Source organism: Erigeron canadensis, chromosome 6 (assembly GCF_010389155.1).
Source record: "Erigeron canadensis isolate Cc75 chromosome 6, C_canadensis_v1, whole genome shotgun sequence".
Classification (NCBI taxonomy): domain Eukaryota; kingdom Viridiplantae; phylum Streptophyta; class Magnoliopsida; order Asterales; family Asteraceae; genus Erigeron; species Erigeron canadensis.
The window spans coordinates 22,043,256-22,067,101 of NC_057766.1; the positions used below are offsets into that span (position 1 = coordinate 22,043,256).

Below are 23,846 nucleotides of genomic sequence, written 5' to 3' on the forward strand. Positions count from 1 at the left end.
CTTGGAAAAAGTTATAAAGAACACAAGAGACTTGCATTAACATATAGATCCATGAAGCCATGAGTTGGCAAACCAATATAAACTAGGGAGAAATTCCTTCAAGTTGTCTAACATGACTAGTCATGTTAGATAGTTCTTAACTCTTGGATTAAAATTAAAGGTCAAGATTCAAAGATTAACTTTGAATCTTGACCCTTAATTTTCATCCAAGGGCTAAGATGTTTCCAACTTGATCTATCAAGTTGAAAACAACTTGAGGGAATCCCTTCCCTTTAAACCAATAGATATATGTTATTCTGTAATTGGTAATGGTAATACCAGGGGCGGCTATAAGGCAGAAAAATAAAAGACCTCGCTCCAGGTTAGCTAGTCATAACGAATTTGATTTGACAACCTAAACAATAAAAATAAGCAATTAACCACTAGATCAAAATGCCTATAATTGATTGTAAAAAATACAGACACTACAACAAAAATGTTATTTACTCACACTTGCTTTAAACAAGTGTGAAAAAACTTCTTAATTTGTTCACACTTAAAAATGTTTAAAAAGTATACACATTTTAAAGTGTGAAGAAATTTTAGAATTTACAATTTTTTCACACTTATATATGTGGAAGAAAAAGTTCACACCCAAAAGTGTGAATAAATGTCCAACATTTTCATATTTAAAAGTGTGAATGGTAAATTGTAACACCTAAATTATTCATACTTCTCTTGTGTGAAGAAATTTAGTGTTACAAAAATTAATCCTCACACTTCTAAGTGTGAATCATTAATATACTTTTACACATTTAAAAGTATGAAAAACTTATAATTTTTTAAATTTTTTCACACTTTTATAGGTGAATACTTTTTATACTTTTTTAAGTGTGAACAAAATTAAGAAATTTCTTCACACTTGTTACAAGCAAGTGTGAATAAATGGAATTTTTTTTTAAGTGAGATTTCATTTAACATATTAGTTTAAAGTTCAGGCTCCGATATAACACTACCAAATGCCCCACGCTTAAACCACCCATGGCTAATGTAGGCATGCCAATATTGAGTTGAAAAATGACCAAAACAACGAAAAGAAGGAGTAGATATGAATATATTGACATATAAATTGAATAAATTTAGAACATCAATGTGAACATTATTGTCCGTTGGAAAAGTCAATCTCAACATCTTTGTGTAAACTATAAATTATTGAAGTGAGACAATAAACATCCAAAGTTATGATAAATAGTTAAATACTTAAATTCACATAACGGACGAAGCTAAAAGGAAAATGCTAACTTAGATTAGTCAATATATAATACAATATGGTATCCTTATAAAAAAATATTAAATATTAGTGACAAAATAACAAGTAAGATATGAAACAAAATGTGTTTTACATCAGGCAACATTTTAAAACATGTTTAATGAGGTATTACTATAAAAGAAAACGCATCATTCATTACTCAGTCCAAAAGCATAGATAACTAAAAAAAAAAAGGGACAATCATGCTAATTCTCACAACTCGAGAAAGGAAAGAACTTGGATTATAGACATACACTGAATAGACGTATATTTGCATTTTTAAGATAAATGGAAACAGAATGTGTATTTATCTTTTAAATGGATAATCCATGGGTACCTGAAAACGGGTCGAAAAGTGTTCAAGCTAGCTCAAAGAAATTTGAGCTTGCTCTAACAAATTTGAGCTTGAGAACTCTAGTATGAGATATTCCGAGTTAGAATCAAGAATTCAGGAGTTTAATTATCAAGGTCTAAACAAATAAATCCTGGTTGTATGTAGGCCAACAAATTGTAAATTGTAATAATGTTGTTAACTTAATCAAGTAAAAGTAGTAAAATTATTGTTGCATAATAAAATAGCAATGAATTTCAGTCGGATTATCAAATCTAGAAACCATTCATTAAAATTACAATAGAACCTATCTTTCAATATTATCAAATTAGCAATATATCAGAAAACCGGTTAAATCGGTCATAGTATAAAACAACAACAAACTTTGATCAAATTATCTAAATTCATAAAATTCTTAACTCATTACTCTAAATTTCTACTTGATATATGATAAATCTTTGCTAAAGCATTACTTTTATTTTATCATCCAAATTAACATCTAGAAAATCCCAATGGCGTGCCAAAAGATGGTCAAGTTGTTGATCTTATTTTCTCCCATAACATGATTTTTTAATTATGAAATTGAACAAATACATATCTAATGTCCCCTTCACAGTTGTATTTCATACTTTTCTATACCCTTCACGTGTAATTCGGTTCAACGCCTACCAATTTCCAGCCAGTCCATAATATTTTTTTAGCAGTAACTAACTTTCGGTTTATAAAATAAATTTTGACTAGAGATTAAGAGTTATTATAGTTATATATCTCCGTTTACATATAGTTACTTTTGATAATAAGTGAAAGATATATAATATCTACTATTATTATGGTCAATAATGATAGATAGCCGCTATATTAGGCAATAATCCCAATTATGTTCTTCCAAGTCACTATTAGGATCCATATAGCAGAAACGCCCAAACGACCAGATCGTTTTGGAAAAAGGTGAAGTTTTGTTAACTTTATATTTATGTAGTGCTTGTTTTGTAAATATGCTTTAGTATTGTCTTTTGTTTTCATTATGTTTTGTTTAAGGGTTTGTCTTGTAATTATCCATGTACTTGTTTGTAATTAAGGAGGGGTTTTATAGCAATTAGTTTGTCTATATAAACCTCTCCACATGCAATGAAACTAACCTTTTGACCATTTAATTATTCCATGTTCTAATACCTACTTTCTCTCTAAATACCTACTTTCCTTTTCACCTCAAAGGTTCACTACACATTTTAGCATTGTTTACACTTGGTATCAGAGCAAAATCACAACGTGTGAGAGATCCATGGCTTAATTTTGTTCATCCTTGTGCTAACTTGTGTTTTTATTTCCTTTCCGAAATCCTCAATCTTTTCCTCTTTACCATGTTAAATTAATCGAATTTCTTGTGTTAATCATCTCATTATCATCCCAATACATCACCTATAAAGTATCAATTCCTATCTCTAATCACAATGTCTTGAAATCAAGTTTTTATGTTTCTGTTCCAAAAACCGGGATTCATCACGGTTTTGTTTCACATTTCTAATACCGGGTTTCTGTCTGGCCTTGCACGTACTAAAACCGGGTTTCCATACAGGTTTTACTTGTCTCAAGAACTTTTAATTTTAATAAGGGTAAATTACAATAATCATACATGAGGTTTGTTCGAAACTACACTCGTCATACCTACAATTTAAAAATTATGTGAGACATACCTATCGTTGTCAAAAACTTACACTAATCATACCTATCGCCGACGGTCGTCTATTTGGTCGTTAAGTCAAGCCACATGTCGTCCATGTGAGGTATCAAAATTGTAATTTCGTATATACTTCAGGTATTATTTGTGTAATTTACCCTAATAAAAAATTATTAAGAATTTTAGAGATTTATTTACACTTCAATTATTAAGTTGGGTAGATATTAAAAAAAGATTAGATTTATTATGAAAAAATAGTTTTTTTTAAGAGAAATGTACTGAGAAAAATAATTAATGCAAGAATGCATATGTCATTATTATTTTTTATATGTGTATAATATATATATAACACGGATGAAAACCTTGAAAACCACTAAAGTTTTCAATTATATTATTATTATTATTATTATTATTATTATTATTATTATTATATATTTGTGTTATTTTACTTTTTATGATTTATTTTTTTTAATAGAAACCTATTTAAAAAGATACAAAACGAAAAGCGTTTTAAAAAACAATATAATTTTTTCTTATGGTTTTTGTCACCCCCTAAAAGGGGTAAAATAAAGTTGAAGATTCGTCACGGTTTAGAATATACCCCAAATTAGCAATCTGTAGCATTTTAGGTTTGGAGTTCCAGAGTTAGTCGTTAGGCTAACTTTAGAATTTATACGCCTAAACCTGTGACGTTTGATGACATCCTTTTATAAATTTTTTATTTTTTAAATTTGAAATAGTTATGTGTGTGTGTGAATATCAATATAGAATATCTACCCACTTGAATAAATGAAATATAACTATAAATATTATAATTTTTTTATTAAGATAAATTACAAAGATGATACCTGAAGTATACACAAAATTACGATTTTGATACCTCACATGCACCACACGTGACTTGACTTAACGATCAAATAGACGACCGTCAGCGATAGGTATGGTCAATGTAAGTTTTTGACAACGATGGGTATGTCTCGCGTAATTTTTAAATTGTAGGTATGACCAGCGTAGTTTCGAACAAACCTCAGGTATGATTTTTGTAATTTACCCTTTTAATAAAAATACCTGGTTTACACCAAAACCGGTATTTGTTATCTCATTCATAAATAATTAATATTCGATATTCCCTTAATTTTGTTTTCAGAAAACCGGTTTTTTCTGTATCCTTCAGAATACCGGTATCTGTTCTTCAATAATACTTTATATGTTCTAATACCTGGTTTACCCCAAGCCCAGTATTTGTTCTTCTATTATCTCACTTTCCAAATCGTTACACTCATTACTGAATACCGGTAATAGTAAAGGTTTGCTGATTGTGATTGTGTTTTGAATGCTTTAATACCTGGTTTACACCAAAAACTCAAGACTCTTTAATAATCGGTTCTGACTCTCGTCCTCCGGTTCTTTATCGTGATTGTTATCCCCAATGGAGAAACCGTTTTCTGAACTGGGTTGCTAAACAACCTCATGGTGCTCATTTAAAAACATCTCTCAAAGAAGGACTTGCTGTTCACAAAAATCCCGTAACAAAAGAACTTGTACCACCTGAAAGTTGGAATACCACACAGAGAAACCGATCACAAGCAGATGATCTTGCTATTACCTATCTGTACTTTGCTCTTCCAAATGAAATCTATAGAAATGTTGACTCATATACCACTGGGAAAGAAATATGGAATGAACTTGAAAAACAATTTCAAGGGTCAGAGATCTCCACAACCATTCGACTCTCGTATGTGATTGATCAATATGAGACTTTCAAACAAGAGAAGGGGGAACCATTGGTGAAAACATATGATCGATTCTGCAATGTGATCAATGATTTGAGGAAAGAGAAGGTGAACAAAACAGAGATTGAGCTCAATGTAAAGTTTCTCCGATGCTTAGAAAAAGTCTGGGAACCATATGGCACACAGATAAATGTTCAACCAGACTTCAACAAGCTGAGCATTCACAATCTCTATGAGAAGTTGAGATTAAATGAAAAAGCTGTCCTGAAACAACAAGCAAAACTTCAAGAAAGTCCCTCTTCTGATCCCCTTGCTCTTGTAGCCAACAGAATGTCATATCTCTCCATGAACTCAAATGTTGAAGACACCTTTCCTGAATTTGGTAATAATGACCTCATCGAACCCGACATGGATGACAAAGAAAAAGAGATGTGCAGAGACCTTGCTTATTTCACCCGATCCTTCAAGAAAAAGTATATGACAAGGAGGTCGACCAATAATCAGCTTCGAACTTCTTCTGTTTCATCTTATGTCAAGAACAACCATGCTCCCAAATTTGATTATTATCCGGGAAGCACAACTGGTGAAAAGAAGATTGAAACTCCAAGATCACTTGAGAAGAAAGTTGTTGAAAGGAAACCTAAAGAAAGGAAATGCTACAACTGTGGACAAACTGGTCATCTAGCAATCAATTGTACCAAGCCTCGTCAAAAGAACTCGACCTACTATCAAAACAAACTCATGCTAGTGAAGCAACAAGAAAGTGGTATCGCTCTTCTTGCTGAAGATGATAAATGGCTACATCTCTCTGATGAAGAAACTGAAGAACTTGTTGCTAATGTGTGCTTCATGACTAAGATCAAGCGTTCCAATGAGCTGGATGATGAAGATAACAAATCTGAGACTGATGATGATGAGGTATGCAAATTTCCAAAACGTGCTTTAGAACAATTAAAGCATGAATGTGAACAAACTGCTCTCACAAATACCTCTCTAAAAGAAGAAGTAGCAACCTTAACCAATGCTTTACAAGAAAAAGAAAACTCTTTAACTGATATTCAAAACGAGTTTCAAAATCTTCAAAAGAACTTTAAAGATCTTTCAACCAGTAATGCATCGGTTTCTTTTACTGCTTCTTCTGAATTACATCTTACTAATCAAGAACTTGAGCTCAAAGTAATTGAACTAAACAAAAACATCAAAGAATTAAAAATTGCACAGTCAAATGAAATGTTTAGAGCAAATGCTTTGGACGAAGATCTTGAAGCTCTTCATTCTAAGTTCAACGAATCCAACCATTCTGTGAAAGAATTACAAAATCAAATTTCTGATTTAAATCATGCATGTTGCATCAAAGATTCTCAGAACCAAAAACTTGAAAGGAAAATTGATGAACTCACTGATGAAATCAAGTTTTATAAAGTTAAGGTTTATATAATTGATCAATCCAACAAGCAAATCTTTTTGAACAACCCAAGAGATTTTGATGATTTCACTAAAGGGTTAGGATTTGAAGATCCAAAGAACTTACTCACAGGTCAGCTTATTGTACCACCCCTATATGATGCAAACATGATGCGATATGGTTTGCTCAGTCAATTTGTTCGACCTAGTTATGATGATTATGATACTGAAGAACAGTTATCCAAATGTGAAATCAAAATTAACTATGATCATATCAATGATTCATATGATTTGTTTAATCTTCCACTCTGTCCTAAAATCAAGAAACACTCTGTTACTATTATCGAACTGGATGAAAACTCAAGTGAAGACTTAAATGAAAAACAAACTGTTGTTCATACAAGTGAGTCCAAACCTGAAAAAGAAATCGCTTTTCCAAAACCAGCTCCAGTTCGACCATATATTCCACAAAGTGTTTTGGAAAAACAAATAGAAGATTTGAAACAAACACAAAATGAAAAACAAGATGTGATAAATGCTCTTTTGCTTCAAAATCACCATAACAAGTCTGTCCCTGATAGATCATCAAGTGTTGTTTATGACTGTTCTGATCTTAGTCAACCGATGTGTGTCATTTTGAATCCCACCAATTGCTCTTTAAATAATGATGTGTGTGACATTGAGGATGTATCTGTGCAACCCAACTGGGATTCTATTAAGACCAACTCTGTTGCCATCCAAACAGAAGATGATTGTTTTTCTAACATTGATTGTGTGTATGATGAAGACTATGATGAACAAATGTCAGTGGATAAGATTGAACACATTTTTCCAAATATCTTTGATACTGAGCCACTTAAGTTTTCTGAGGAAACCGAGTCTTATTGTAACGAGTTCAACTCTTTTTCCAAACAATATGAATTTGAAAGAAATCAAAAACTGAATTTGCTCACTGAACTCAATAAACTTAAGATGGAAATGGAGTATAAGAACATTATACTTCAAGCTTTTGTGGATAACAACAATGAAAAAGCAACAAAGTTGCTGTTTACATGTCAAATTTCAAAAATTGTGTCCAACTTAACTCCGCCTAATTCATCACATGAGTCAAAGTCATCTATCGATACTCCATGCCCTTCCATCAACTCAACCACCTCTCCAATAAATGCTCAAGTCTATTTGGATGAAATTGATGCATTGAACATCTCATTAGAAAAAGTCAAAAAGGAATTTCAAATCAAATCGACTCTTTTTGCAACAAGAGAAAAGCGGTACTGTAAAATCATTCAAGAACTAATGAGTCAACAACCCGTTTTACAAAATGGCAATGCATCAACCTCATACAAAGAGACTTCCAGTCCTCTGAAGACTACTGTCCCTAGTGTGACTGTGGATTCTGATTCAAAGGACAACGGTTTTGATCTTAATCTTTCTAAAATCCCTGATCTAAACAAATTTTTGGAAGAAAATAATACTTATGATCCGGATTTTGAAAATAAATTTGTTAAGAAGAACAAACCTTCTTTGAAGAAGACTTCATCCTCACATCCCTCGAAAGCAGCTTCATTACCTAAGAAGATACCAAAACAAAATATCATCATTACCAGTCCAAAGATTTTGACTAACAGCCGCAAGAACAAAAATGAACCCCAGACTCTTACCGTGACCACTAACCCATCTCCCAAAAACAACCCAAGGATCGAAAGTTTTCTGGTTCTCCTAAACAATCTCTACCCACACCTAGGTGCACTTTGAAAGTTTTCAGAGATGAAGCTATAGGAATAACTAGATACCAAGATCAATATGGTTGGTTTTCTTCCACTCCAAAGAAACAAGTGTCATATGTCAATAATACCTCCCACAGAAAACCAAAAGTGAACAATCACAAACAGTCTTCTTCTAATACTAAAATTGTTCATGTTTCAGGTGACTTGTGCTTAAACTGTCGAAGTGTTTGGCTTCCTAAAGATAGACATTTGCATGCATCTAGGAGAGTCAAGTCTGATAAAAAGTCATCTTCTGAGAAACAAGTTTGGATTTGTCGTAGGACTAGTTCTCTAGATAGTTTCAAGTCTTGTAGGACTAGCTCCGATTAATTTCCATCCTTCTAAAAACATTTTCCTTTTACTATGTCTGTAATTCGTATTTTCTGTTTGAACTCGTTTATCTGTGCATTTCTTTTCAATAAATGATTGGATATGTTGTGTGCTTGTTATATTGTATGTGCATCTTAGTTTATGTTATGTTCATGTTTTTGTTTCTATTATCCTATATCTTCCGGTTTTCTTAATTTACATTCATAATAATCGCCTAACCACTTATGGACCCAATTTAAGTGGGGACCTAAACCCATACCTCCTGTTTTGACAGGAATTCTTATTTGTGTCTGGTATATCGACTCTGGATGTTCCAGACACATGACTGGCAATAAATCACTACTTCGGAACTTTGTTGAAAAGTTTATGGGCACAATTCGTTTTGGAAATGATCATATTGCTCCTATACTTGGTTATGGTGACATTATTCAGAATGGAATCACTATCAAATGTGTTTCATATGTTGAAGGTCTAGGCCACAATCACTTTAGTGTTGGTCAATTATGTGACAACGACCTTCAAGTTCTTTTCAAAAGATATGAGTGAAAAGTACAGACTGAATACGGAAGTGATATTCTCACTGGGTCTAGGGATGACAACCGTAACATTCCTTCACCTTCTTCAGAGATTTGTCTTCTATCAAAAGCCTCAGCACAACAATCTTGGTTATGGCATAAACTCCTTTCTCATCTTAACTTTCATACTATCAATGCTCTTGTAGACAAACAGCTTGTTGATGGTCTACCTGACTTCAAATATGACACCAATCATGTTTGTTCAGCATGTGTCGTTGGTAAACTTAAGAAAGCGTCTCACCATCCAAAGAAACACTTAAGCACTGAAGCCCCTCTTCATCTTCTCCACATGGATTTATGTGGTCCCATGCGTGTTCAGAGCATCCATAGAAAACGTTACATTCTAGTTATTGTTGATGACTACTCTCGTTATACTTGGGTTTACTTTCTTCATGAAAAGAGTGATGCTCCCCAAGTCATCATCAACTTCATAAAACGAACTGAAGTTAACCTTCAATCCACTGTTCGTATTGTTCGTTCTGACAATGGTACTAAATTCAAGAATGCTACTCTTGAAACTTTCTTTTCCTCAGTAGGTATCACTCATCAATTCTCCGCTATGCGTACACCTCAACAAAATGGAGTAGTTGAACGTCGTAATCATACTCTTGTTGAAGCCGCAAGAACTATGCTTGCTCATTCCCGTCTTCCTCCTAATTTGTGGGCTGAAGCCATTGCTACTGCATGCTTTACTCAAAATAGATCGATCATCAACAAGAAGTTTGATAAAACTCCATATGAATTCATCAACAAAAGAAAGCCAAATGTGAACTTTTTCCATATCTTTGGTTGTGTGTGCTATGTTCTAAATGATCATGATAATCTTAGAAAGTTTGAACCAAAAGGAGATGAAGCATACTTTATTGGTTATTCTAGGGAATCAATTGCTTATCGTGTTTACAACTGTTGCACCAAACGAATTGAGGAAAGTATGAATGTCAAATTTGATGAACTTTCAGGAATGCTTCTTGAACCAAACTCTTCAAATCCCGTTCATCTTTGTCCACAACCTTCCGTTCCTAAAACTACTTCACCTCTGATTAAATCCTTTCCAATTCCAACGTCCACTGAGCTAGATACTGTTTTTGATGAATTCTATCATGATCATCCATCTCCAACAATTCCTTCACCATCTATTTCTGATATTTCTGGTTCCAATATCAATCAAAATCCATCCCCTTCATCTACTTCTCCTGTTTTAACTCCTCCACCCATTGAAAATTCTCCTGCAACAATCTCATCATCTTCTTCTGACTCTACAATGGCTTCTCCACCTCTTGCATCCTCTCAAACAAATGGCACTGAATCTGAAGAAAAAGCAACCATGATTCTACCTGATGAACCTACTTTTGAGCAAATTACTGAACAACACTCTCCTGGTTTTACTAATTCTGATGAAGACAATGCACCGGCTGCACCACTTCCTCACTCCCGAAAGTGGTCTCGTTCCATGCTTCCTCATCCGCCTAGTCAAATTATTGGGGATCCAAATGCTGGTCCAACCACTCGTGCTGCTTCCGCTAACGAATGCTTATTTGTCAACTTCTTAAGTATGGTCGAACCCGGTAACGTCAAAGATGCGTTACAAGATCCAGATTGGGTGAAAGCTATGCAAGATGAATTGTCACAATTTGAGCGTCTTGAAGTGTGGAAATTGGTTCCAAATCCGTATTTTCACAAAGAATTAATTAAGACTAAGTGGATCTTCAAAAACAAGAAGGATGAAAGTGGTGTTGTTGCTCGTAACAAAGCTCGACTTGTAGCCAAAGGTTTTTCTCAGCAAGATGGTGTGGATTATGATGAAACATTTGCTCCTGTTGCTAGAATTGAAGCCATTCGTATATTTCTTGCCTGCGCTGCCTTCAAGAACTTCACAGTATATCAAATGGATGTCAAGTCTACCTTTCTCAATGGAATCTTGAAAGAAGAAGTTTATGTTGAGCAACCTGAGGGCTTCGTTGATCCAAAACATCCGAATCATGTCTACAAATTAGATAAAGCTCTTTATGGTCTAAAACAAGCCCCTCGTGCATGGTATGATGTTCTCTCTACTTATCTTCTGAGATCTGAATTCTCCAAAGGTACCATTGACACCACCTTGTTTATTAAAAAGCAAGGTAATGATATTCTGTTGATCCAAATCTATGTTGATGACATCATATTCGGTTCTACTAATCCTACATACTGCAAAAACTTTGCTGCTCTAATGGTTAAACATTTCGAAATGAGTATGATGGGTGAATTAAAATTTTTCCTTGGTCTTCAAGTCAAACAACTATCAAATGGTATTTTTATTTGTCAAAATAAATATATTATTGACATGCTGAAAAAGTTTGATATGTCTCACTGTCAACCAATTGGGACACCTATGGAAGTTCGTACCAAAATTCATGAAGATTTACATGGAAAACCATTTAACCAGAAATTGTATCGCAGTATGATAGGATCCTTAATGTATCTAACTGCTAGTCGCCCGGATATTATGTTTGCAACATGTATGTGCGCTAGATTTCAAGCTAACCCTATGGAAAGTCATGCTCAAGCTGTTAAACGTATCTTTCGGTATCTTAAGGGCACTATTAACCTTGGTTTATGGTACCCGAAGGAAACCGGTTTCGAATTAACTGCTTTCTCAGATGCAAATCATGCAGGGTGTAAATTAGATCGCAAAAGCACTTCTGGCAGTGTGTAGTTCCTTGGTGACAACTTAGTTGGGTGGTCTTCAAAGAAACAAACTTGTGTTTCTACTTCAACACCTGAAGCTGAGTATGTCGCTGCTGCTAGTTGTTGTTCTCAAGTTCTGTGGATAAAGACTCAACTCTCTGACTATGGTTTTAAGTATGAACGAATTCCGATCTACTGTGATTCCAAAAGTGCAATTGCGATTTCTTACAATCCCGTTCAACATACAAAGACAAAGCATATCGATGTAAGGTACCACTTCATAAAAGATCACGTCGAAAAAGGTAACATCGAACTCTACTTTGTCCCTACTGACTACCAACTTGCGGACCTTTTCACTAAACCCTTGGATGAACAGAGGTTTAATTTTTTGAAAACCAAGTTGGGTATGTTAAATCTTCAAGTTTAATTGCCATCTTGACATGCTATCTATGTTTATTTTCTTGGTCAAACAATTGATGTATGCTTACGTGTTGTTACATGCAATGTTTGAGGGGGAGAACAAGGGTAGATTGCATGATTCTAGGGGGAGTCTGTAGATTTCTATCTGTTTATCTGTATGCATGTTCCTAAGGGGAGTTTGTATATATCTGTGTTCTCTTTTTCATGAAATGATTGTCGATAATATTTTATCTTGTCAAAAACTTTTCCTTAAACCCTTTCAATTCGTTTTTCCATAAACTCCTTGAAAATATGTTTCCCAACTTTTTCCTTATTTTTACCATTTAAAAAAAAAAGCGGTTTTGACCGCTATATAAACCGGTTTTGAAGCCATTTGACCTTTTCGCAAAATTTTTCTCAGTATTTTAATCCTTCACAAAAACCGGTATTCTCTCGGTCAATACCGGCTTTCCTCACCAAATCCCGGTTTTAGTTCTTTCTTCTACCAAACTCTTTCATCAAAAACAAATCCCGGTATTACAACATTCAAGATTTAGAATCCCGGTATTAGTTCATCCATTCACCAAAACCGGCTTTCAGGTTTTTCCATTCACTATTACCGGTTTTTCTCCGTTTTAATGCTTTATTACCGGTTTTTCCTATTTTTCATAGCTTTATTACCGGTTTTCTATTTAATATGCTTAGAATTTGTGTTTTATCTTTCAGGGGTGATTATTTCTTGTTTACGTGATCCGTTATTATCTTTTATCTTATTTACGTATTCGGGTATTTTATTTCTCCTATCTCAATTCTTTATTTTACTTCATGTTTTATTGCCATATGTGTGTTTTATGTGTCGTATTTGCTCTGCATGTTTACGTATCTTATCTATATGTTTATATGTGCTTATCTTGCTTTGCAATCACTTTATGCCATATCAGTTTTCGCAAGTGCATCGATATCAAGTTTCGGCTTGATATCTTGATGCTTTGCAAAATACCGGTAACTAAAACACCGGTATTGGTTCTTAAAAGCTCGATTTTATGAAACATTACTATGCCAAATTTTTCTCTACTTTTACTGGTTGTTCAAACTTTTCAAATCTTGTACCAAGTTTTCTTTCTCAAATATCATTTTTATAAATATGTTGAATAAACAATTCTTGTTTTCAAATTTTTGTTGGTCACATTAATAAATAAATAACAACTTTTTGATATACAAAACTGTATGACCTCGAATCATTCTATTTGTGATCAAATTAATGTTTATAAATCATTTTAGGTCCACAAACACTCTTGTTGCTTCTCCTATTTGCATATACATACTCTTGATTATACATCTGTTTTCCTTAATAAGTAAGGTATCGAACGCCTTGCTGTACTACCTCTACATATTTCGTGAACAACTATGTATAATCATCCTTATTTCTTCACAAAACACCTTTTTTTTTACTTGTTACACATTCGGTTTCCTTTAGAAGCAAGACATTGAACGCCTTCGTGTACTGTCTTCGCATCTCTTGTGAAACAAATTGTATAACTCACTTGTTTGGATTTCAAAATAAATCTCTGTTAATCGTACATTGATTTTCCCTAAGATGTAAGGTATCGAACGCCTTGTTGTACTACCTTTACATCTTTTGTGAAAAACAGTGTAAGATTAATTGTTTTCTGAATAAATTAACCTTGGAAACAATGCTTCCCATTCGTATACTTGTTAATTTCAGAATGGAGTTTCTTCAAGATGGTGCCACAGAATGCATGCCGAATAATCTTCGACTTATGATACCGTTTACTTGTCCATTCGGCATCATCCCGGTCATGCTTACATATCATCCGTTGATAAATATTTTCACAATCTCCGCCGAAGGCATCGAAGAGGAACTTCTATTTCAAAAGTGGCGGACAATCGAATATGTTCCTGCAAGAGGAATAGCATGTCCATTCTTCCGTTTCTCTCTTCAAACAACAGATGGAGCTTCACAGCAATTCACATTCAATCTTGATGATTTCCGGACAATTCTTCGCTTTCCATCTGTTGATTCAAGACCGGGAGAAACAAGCTTTGTTGAAACTCCCCCAACACTTGAGATGCTTGATCGAGTACACGAGTTGGGTTATAATGGTGAAGTCTCTACTTTAAGGGACATCAAAAAGAAGGATTTTCATCCTTTATGGCATACTCTTTGTTCCATCATCAACAATTGCTTGTCACCATCTCAAAAAGGCCAAGATGACTTCACCAAGGTCACTCTCACATATTTATTCGGAATCGCTTTCAATGTCCATCTTGATTTTGTTGCCATTGCTTTTGATCATCTTCGGCTACAAGTTAACAGTAAAAATACTGCCAACAAGAAATATATCGCATTTATCAGTTTCTTGACTGTTATTATGCAACATTTTGTCAAAAACCACAACAACATCCAACGTTTTCCTGCTTCAAGACGTGTCTTTATTTCAAGTTTCCGTCATGTATATACGAATAACCGGATTGCTCACATTAATTTTATGCCAATTTCTGAATCTCTGCTTTGCCAGGTGCCCATTGATAATCCTGATCTCAGGATTTACAGAGAGTATTTAGCTGAGCGTATGGCCGCTCAACGCCGAGATGTGCCTTCCCCACGCCCGCATAGGTCACCTAGTGAGGGTATTAGGTCTAAGAAAAGAAAAGAGGGGTCGGTAGATGAATCGGCACCTACCTTATCTATTCCTTCTTCTTCTGCTACCGATATTCCGGAATCCTCTGCACCACAAAGAAAGAAACACAAATCTCGCCATCACTCAAAAACAAAATCAAAAACACCTTCATATACTTTCACTGCTCCTTCTCCTCTCACTCCTTCATCTTCGTCTTCCAAAACTCTTTCATCACCATCTCCTTCTTCCGCCACCATTGGGCAAACCCCAATTCCAAAATTCTATGTACACTTAACACTCCTCTTCAACCAATTCCAGAGGAATCTAATAACGAACAAACTTCCTCACATCAAGACGATATTCAAGATGATATTCCTTTTCGTGATGATGTGTTTGAAACTCCGGAGGTACAAGGTGGTCCCAAGGGAGGGGTTGAAAAATAAAATGGAGAGGATGAGAGGTCAGGGTTAGGAATATGGCAGAAAGAAAATGATGGCCCTCCGACAGTTGAAACAACTAGCCGGGAAGACACCACTAGGTTAGAAGCCGAGGTTTCCCCACCCTCGCATGATTCACCTTCTCGCCACTCTGGATTCTCTTTACAGGATCCAGTTTCATTTTTGCACAGGCACCAACCACGTCCACTATCAATTCCTCGCTCGGAGGATGTCGATATTGAAGCTGCGGAGACTTTTGCCTCTCTCCCACTTTCATTTTCTAACACAATTGAGTCTAGATCTCCTAGGTCACATATCTCTGAGCATGCACATTCTTTGAATGCTGCATCAACAGACCGAGAGTCGGTGATTCCACCTTCTCAAGGAGTGTCTGGAAGTCCTGCTCATGTTACTATGACAGGCGCTGAGGATACAATTCCCGGCACAACGGGCAATCTTGGAGAACCCAGTAGTCCCACCATCCTGAACATTGCGCTTGACACTTGTGTTGAGCCAATGAGTTCTGAAACAACCAATGTCGAGCACTTGCTTCATAAATCATTGGGAAGTCCTTGTGGTCAACACCATTCAGGCCACACTGTAAACCCACTAGAGCCTACAAGTGTGCAAACGACATTTACGTCAGCCGTTCCTGTCATTCCATCTCAATCGTCACCAACCGAAGTACTCCGTCCACCTGTTGATAAAGGTAAAGCACCAATCACATCCCCATCATCATCATCAACCGCTAGCCCTCCTCCAAATCCTGATGGCATTAGACTTAAAGCTAATCCAGAAGAAAGACAAATCTTTATGGATCTTGAAGCTGCTGGTCTTCTTCCTCAAACCAATCCTCAAACATCACCACCACACTCGTCACCTCCCGCATCCTCCTCACATCATAGCCGTCATCCCCAAAACTCATCTCCTCATCGTACTCCATCTCTTCGCTCCAATGTCAATGCCATTTATGGTGATTTATATGCAGCTATCATATCCCTCGATGATCAAGCCGATGCTTTTGACAAAGCTATTCTTGCAACTCTTCAGGCTCGATTTGACCATCAACATCAACTTCTGCTCCAAAAACAAGTCGAACAAGAAAAGTTTCTTGCTGACACTCAACTTGAGGCAGCACTAAAAAGAATTGCTGAGTTAGAAGAAACTTGCAAAGAAGCAGCAGTCGTCCATCGTATACGTGATGACCCTGATGATCAGGATCAACACGAGGGGGAGAACAGAGATGATGCGACGACTGAAGTAAGGGCTAGTGCTGCTACAGAAATTGTTGGAAGCAATGAAGCTGCCGGAGATGAAGCCCAATCTAGAGATGCACCTCAAGATGCTGGTGAACAAATGAGTGATAATGTTGATATTACTGAGGTTGTTAATCTTGTTGAATCTGTGATCGGAGCAAGTGCTAATGCAGAGGTTATACTTGGCTCAGCTGTTAGGGATGATGCTATATCTCGAGGACTCAATATTGACCCTTATGTGATTATTGAAGATATGAATGATAAAACACAAGATTATGATTTTGATATTGGAGGCAACGATATCGACCCAAATGATGAGAATGATTCTTCCGATAATGATGATCTTCCTCCCCCAAGCTTTGATAACTACCCTAAAGTTCCTCAACCTAAACCTTCACTCAACCTTCTGGACTTTAACCATCTCATTCATCACCTCAATCATCCTCGAATTCAAGATCACACTAGAATTCCACCCATACAAATCAACGAAGGAGGCTTTCGATCAAATAAAAGAAGTAGAGTCAATTACCTTGCCCTTCATCCTCATTTGTTCAGATTGACTAAGTTTATTGAAGAAAAAGATTCGCATATTTTCTCTGAAAAATAAGAGCTGAAAAAGATCGACATTGACGAATTGAGGGCTCGTAGAGCATATGATCTAGAGCTTCATAGGGCAAAGTATTTGAAAGATCTCGTCACTGCCAAAAACATCGAAGCAAATAAAGAATGGAAGAATCAATTTGAACTCAAGATTGTTGATGTTGTGGGTTCACTTCAAAGAATGGCGTGACCCTAGATTTGCAAAACCTCCTGGCTTGATCTGGTTAGTGGTTCGACATGAGGATGATCGTCAATATATGTTTGGGGAAGCTCGCTTCAACTTTCTTTCTGCCGATGATCTTATCTTCCTTCTTCATCATTTTGCTCGAAAGCTTATTCAGCCTGATCCAGAGAAACAAGAGGCCTATTATGCAGAAAAAAGGTATATGGATAGTCACATTCTTAGCCAAACCCAAAAAGGCTTCCAACTGGCCATTAAGAAAAGGAGAAAGAAAGTTAATCTCACCGTACCAAATCAAAGAATCAGGGGCATCAATTTAGAAAACTTCAGCAACGGAGCAGTGTTTGACAACCCAAGAGGTTTTGTATTTGAAAACGATCAAGGTCATAAGATTTTTATACGGCTTGACGAACTTGCCAAGTATTCTGATGGAACGTTGAAACAATGTTTGGCCGTGTTTGAAAGCCTTCATGAGTTTGAAGAAACAGAGAAGGAAAAAGGGAGGATGACCAAGGTGATTCGAAAAATCAAATCAAGGATGGATCACAGAGAAAGATCAAGATGAATCTTAGCGGCCAGACTACAAAAGGAACAAAAAGGGGTCATTCACGTTCCAGAAGGCACCTGGGTCAGATATTCACCAAACAATGAGCAAGGAATTCATAATATGCCTCCAGTTAACTTTGCTGACAACATTATCAAGCCACCAAATCGCCCTGAGGATCCAAAATACCACTTTGTGCCAAAGAAGTTTTGGAAAGAGTCAAAACATAAGTACGAGAAACGAGTTTTCAAATCTCAAGCTGCCACTCAAGACAAACCCTAATCGTTTACAAAGAAAAGAAACAGAAGGCAAAGAAAGAAGAAAAGAGCTCACCAATGATCGTTTACAAAACAGCACTATGGGAGAGATTGTTAACTTTATATTTATGTAGTGCTTGTTTTGTAAATATGCTTTAGTATTGTCCTTTGTTTTCATTATGTTTTGTTTAAGAGTTTGTCTTGTAATTATCCATGTACTTGTTTGTAATTAAGGAGGGGTTTTATAGCAATTAGTTTGCCTATATAAACCCCTCCATATGCAATGAAACTAACCTTTTGACCATTTAATTATTCCATGTTCTAATACCTATTTTCTCTCTAAATACCTACTTTCCTTTTCACCTCAAAGGTTCACTATACATTTTAGCATTGTTTACAAGTTTGTGATGGAAAAACACTTGAAGCGTGATTCAGGCCGTACCCCGGAAGTGATTCGGTCGAAATGGAAGGATTTGAAACATAAATTTTTGGGGTTTTGTGGTATTTACAATGTAATTAAGAAGAGTAAGATGTTGAGTGGTCAAAACGACTAAGATATGTTTAAAGTGGTCGTGGCATTGTACATGTAGAATACAATAACAAGTCCGTGTTTTCACATGTAGAGGCGTGGCATTGAGAAATGGGCCGAAATGTGTGGAAGTTCTTACCTTGGAGGTAAGAAGCCGACTACATCCGCCTCCGCCATATCAGAAGAATTCTTGAAGATGGTCGTCAAGTTGAAATGCGACAATGAGGATAAAAAGCGAGCTCAGCAGGAGAAGCTTCAGATTCAGAAGGCAATGATAGATAGCTATATGCCGGTGGAGGAGGCTAGGAAAGTACGGGAGGAGGAGATGACACGTATGATCCAAAGTCAACAGCGGCAGAACGATATGGACTTCGTCATCAGGTCACACGATCACCTCACCGGGCCCTAGTTTATATGTTTAAGTAGTTTATATTGGTGGAGAAATGCGAGATTTATGCGAGATACGGATGGTCGATGCCCTAGTTTATATGTTTAAGTAGTTTATGTTTTAGTTATTTATGTGTTTTAATAAAAGTTTATGTTTTTTAGTTGTATTTTTAATTTATTAAATAAAAGTTTTAATTATTAGTTGATTAAAAATAAATAGAAAGTAAATTAAATAGAAAAGGGTGAGAAGGCGGGGTAGGGAGGTATTTCCTACAATTCGGGAACGGACATGTACCTATTGAAAAATCAGGGAAGATGGAGAGGGGTGGCTAGGTACTCCGCCACCCTAATATATAAAACAAATTCCCTTTCTTCATTTCAACCTTTCTACTTTCTAAATATCATAAATGTCCCTACTAATATAATTACAATATATATCACATAATTCATAAAATACTACATTACATGTTTTACATTAATAATCTACACTACTTGCCGTCACAAAAAGTCGCCACCATCTCTACCCGTCTCTTCCATCACCCACCATTACCACCGTATCGCGCGTGTAATTGTCTAGTTTCGACTAGATCATTTGACTCTAAATGAATTAATGAGTTTTCTAACTAGTCAAACCAATTACAGTTTTTTCATAAGATTAATTAAATAATTAAAGTTAGAACTAATCTCAAATTCGACCTAATTGAACTCCAATTCAAAACTGTCTAAATCTCGAATTCTCGATACACCATTGTTATCATGTGCAAAGTAAGTTTGTTAATGAACAAAATTTTGAAACTCACAAAATGTAATCAAACAAGTACTATTTAGATATTAAAAAAATAAACGAGCCCACTATATAATTGTTTATTTTGTTACAATCATTCAACATTCCAAGACATAGAGAGGATCAAAGATTAGATATGGGTGCACAGAGAAAAATTGTCGGGGGTGGAAGCACACAGAATCCAAAAACGGTGGTGCCTAGCTAGTCACCGACCACCGGCTATATCCGGATACTCCGTAAGTAAGTAAGTACACTCTGTCAAACTTAAAAGTTTTTTAAAGTTGACATGCTGGATATTTGTTTATTGACCAAAATCCAACCAATAAACTCCCACACTCACACGTGCAATGATCTCAACACACACGCTTTCGGTCCTTTTTTCATGCAGTAAACCGTACAATATATTCAAAGTCACCGACGGACAACCACACACCGGTACAACTAACCATTTGTCAAATTAATGATTTTATATTTTTATTAGTCTCTTCATGTCTCTGTACCATGATGACTAGACAATCTCCGCACAATATTTTATATGCAGTAGAGATTGTAAAGGAATGAGATTCTCCAGTTTCCTAACATGACTACTATGTTAAGAAAATCTTGACCTTTCGATTAAAGTTAAGGGCCAAAATTCAAATATTATCTTTGAATCTTAACTTTTGATTTAATCCGAGGGTCAAGATTTTCCGAATTAACCTCTCAAGTTGAAAAAAACTTCAGGTAATCTCCTCCCGTTATATAATACTACTTTTAATAGTGAATATTCATCTCTCCTCCTAATAACTATACTGCTACCGTCGCTGCCATCATTCTTCGTCACCGCCACCATCACAATGTCATATCACACGACCATACATCCAGTATTAAAAAAGTTATTAAGATGTTATTTAATATAGAATTTAATATTTCTTATTGTTCTTGAAAGAATTATATATATTATATGTTATTAATAGCATAGACGGATCTAGTAATTTGACTTAGCGGGGGTAAAAAAAAAAATTCATAACCAAATGGCAATACACCTATCAACTAAACACATTATTAATAGCAGGGAAAAACCGTTAATATAACAAAGATAGCTTATTATTTTGATTATATTATTAGAAAACACGTCATATAGAATTTAGACAAGTAATCAATAATTCTACAATTCTAAACAAAAATAATAAAGAGTTAATATAACAAAAAAATCCATAACAATAATATCAGACTCAAAACTTCATATTTTACATAACCGTCTCCTAATTACAATAAGTTTGAGATAAATATATTAAAAATTAATATTAGGATATATATATATAGTTGAGAAAACAAAACTGAAATATATACTATGTGTGAAAGTGAATTACATCTAATTTCTAGCAATACTTAAATTAGTACTACAACATTTGATTATTAAGTTACATAGTTCATTTTTCATATTTTAATCCACAAAAGAGTTTTGAATATTTCATATCATTCTTTGATTTAAAAAGGTTCTAACTTGCCAATAACCCAAAAAAATAAATATTTTTGATTTAATTACTAGCTACATCCTGATAATTAGAAAAAACGTACTCGTATATATTTGTTTCTAAAACATACTCGTATATATTTGTAAACCTCGGTCTAAAAAAAGTAGAAAGACGGATGAATTCATTTATGTCCCACATTCTATTGTGTACAAGCTGCCATATAAATTCAACATTTATCCCCTTTTACTAGTTTATGAAAAATTGTCACAAATCGTTCTTGTGGTTAGTTCGATTCGCATTTTTGTCCCTGTGCTTTTTTTTTATCATTAAGTATCCTTATACTTTTTAGTTTCATTGCTAGTCGTCCCTGCCACTAACAGCCGTCATTTTTCCTCCGTTAAACCCCTCATGTGCATTGCACATGAGGGTATAATCGTCCATTCGTAACCACAAGGACTATTTGTGATAATGATATAAACTCATACTTACACAAAATACTCTTCTTCTTCCTCCTCTTTCTTGTTCCTTTTCTCAGCCATCACCATCATGTTTTGCTATATACAAAACAAAACTTAATTTGTCAGTCTGTTACAAAATATGTTACTCACTATTTAATCTTAATTATATTAATTACTTTATCATCAAACAAATGAATCTCACACATTTGGGGGAAAAAACATAGGACAATAGAGTAACAAGTCGACATATTCATTGTGAATGAACAAGTGAAGCAATTGAGCATGTTGACCAAAAGAAAACTAACAAATGTGATAATTTTATTAGGCGTAAATACATGTCTAAAAATCTTATAAAGAATACATGTTCAAAATGATAAATATTAAGACATAGCAGATTAAAAATTAAGAGCATATATTAACAGTAGGCTTACTAAATCAAGCTATGTAAGTATGTGTATCATTTTTCTAACTAAAAAAGATAACCCGACTCACTGAGTCGCCGCTGACTTCGCATATGATTGGTACTTTCCTTACGCAGCAGCCAAACAAGACCTTGGTTTCACTTGTGAATATTAGATGTGGTTTTGGAATGAGATTTAAACAAACAATAAATTCTAACATTATCTTATCATTTTGATTTTGTAGGTGAACTCAGCTATGAAGTAGGTGTACTCAGATCTGAAAATGGGTGTTTGAAAAAATATGGTGGTGGTTAATTGATTAAAAGCTTCAATACTCAGATCTATATTTTTATTATATATTTTTAAATATAGATAGGTAATGGATAGAAGATAATTATCATTAATTAAATAATCGTGATTATAAAGGTGACAAAAATACCCTCACGTGATATGCACGTGAGGGGTTTAACGGAGCTTTTTTGAAGGATGTTAGTGGCAGGGACGTCTGACAATAAAAATGAAAAGTATAGGGACACCTAATGATAAAAAAAAAAGCACAGGGACAAAAATATGAATCGAACAAACCGAGCAAACCACAGGGACGATTTGTGATAATTTCTCCTAGTTTATTCTCAAAGCAAAGACGACACCGTAAAATTGGGCTGAGGGCATCATTTAATTGGGCCACGCTTTAGATTGGAAACTATTAACATTTCATACATATATCATTGGTTTGTCGGGGGCAATACCCCCGGTAATACTATAGTGCATTGCAAATTATATTAATAGTATTCATATAATTTATAACTTAATTTAAAATATAGTAGTGTATAACTTTATTTATTAAAAAGTAAAATGAAATGAAATGAAATTAAAGAAGGACGCGCGTATGCCACAATGGTACGTAGAAATGTATTTTCCAAGCGATGGAAAATAAGTCAACTCTATTCTATCCTTTGAATTGAAAGTTTTTGTTACTAGTTGACTGCAGTATATCTGTATATGGCTTCAACGAAACTTCCTCATGTTATATTTGGCTTTGTACCCTCTTTTTTTTTCTACTATTGTATATATAGTTGTATAACCCCCATGTGATAAAACTTTTCTGTTAGGAAAAAAAAATATTATATCAACGTACATTTGATATTAATTAACTAAATTAGATACATAGATTTAACAAAATGTGGTACAATATGTATATATGTATTTCCACTATCAGCATTATAATATATATATCGTTAATTATTTAGCGATTATTGAATTGATTGAGGTTTTTTAAGTTGAAATCTTTATTAATTTTCAAAGTTGAACCAAATAAAAGTCTTCAAACATAATAAAAAGTCTACTAACAAATAAAAATAAGATCATACTATTTTGTGCTTCTCAATTCTCATTTGCGAGAATTTGGAAGATAGTTTGGAGAGAACTTTTCGGGTATACTTTTAGGTTTAGCCGTTCAGGGGAAAAAAACCCCGATATTTTGGGTAAATGTCGTGAGTTAATTTGTTTGACCACGTTTAATTACCTTTTCATATTTGACCATGTGCTCTTTGGTAGTACAACATTTGAAATTGAATGAGATTGAATTGGTATTTTCCACTCTCTGATTTGCTCACTTTTTTTACTCTTTTATTAATGTTTAGAAATGGTTTATGAGAAATTCTTGTAAAAGTTAGGCTCTTGCTTGCTGGTACTCTTCGGCTAAGTTTGTCCACACGAGCTTATAGAATTTCCATTTGGATTTG

The 23,846-nt window shown here is 34.7% G+C and overlaps 1 long non-coding RNA gene across 3 annotated transcripts; it reads right to left on the reverse strand.

Annotated features, from left to right (window-relative positions):
- Positions 1-320: 320 nt before the first annotated feature.
- On the reverse strand, positions 321-22,457 carry LOC122606075. Of its 3 annotated transcripts, XR_006324798.1 has the most exons (4): positions 22,132-22,457; positions 21,732-21,796; positions 7,954-8,004; positions 321-394 (listed from the first exon to the last, which is right to left on the reverse strand). It is a non-coding gene; the product is annotated as an uncharacterized LOC122606075 (long non-coding RNA). The 3 variants fall into 3 exon arrangements; XR_006324800.1 differs by lacking the exons at positions 321-394; positions 7,954-8,004 and having other exon boundaries at positions 21,355-21,796; positions 22,193-22,457; XR_006324799.1 differs by lacking the exons at positions 321-394; positions 7,954-8,004 and having other exon boundaries at positions 21,355-21,796.
- Positions 22,458-23,846: the final 1,389 nt, after the last annotated feature.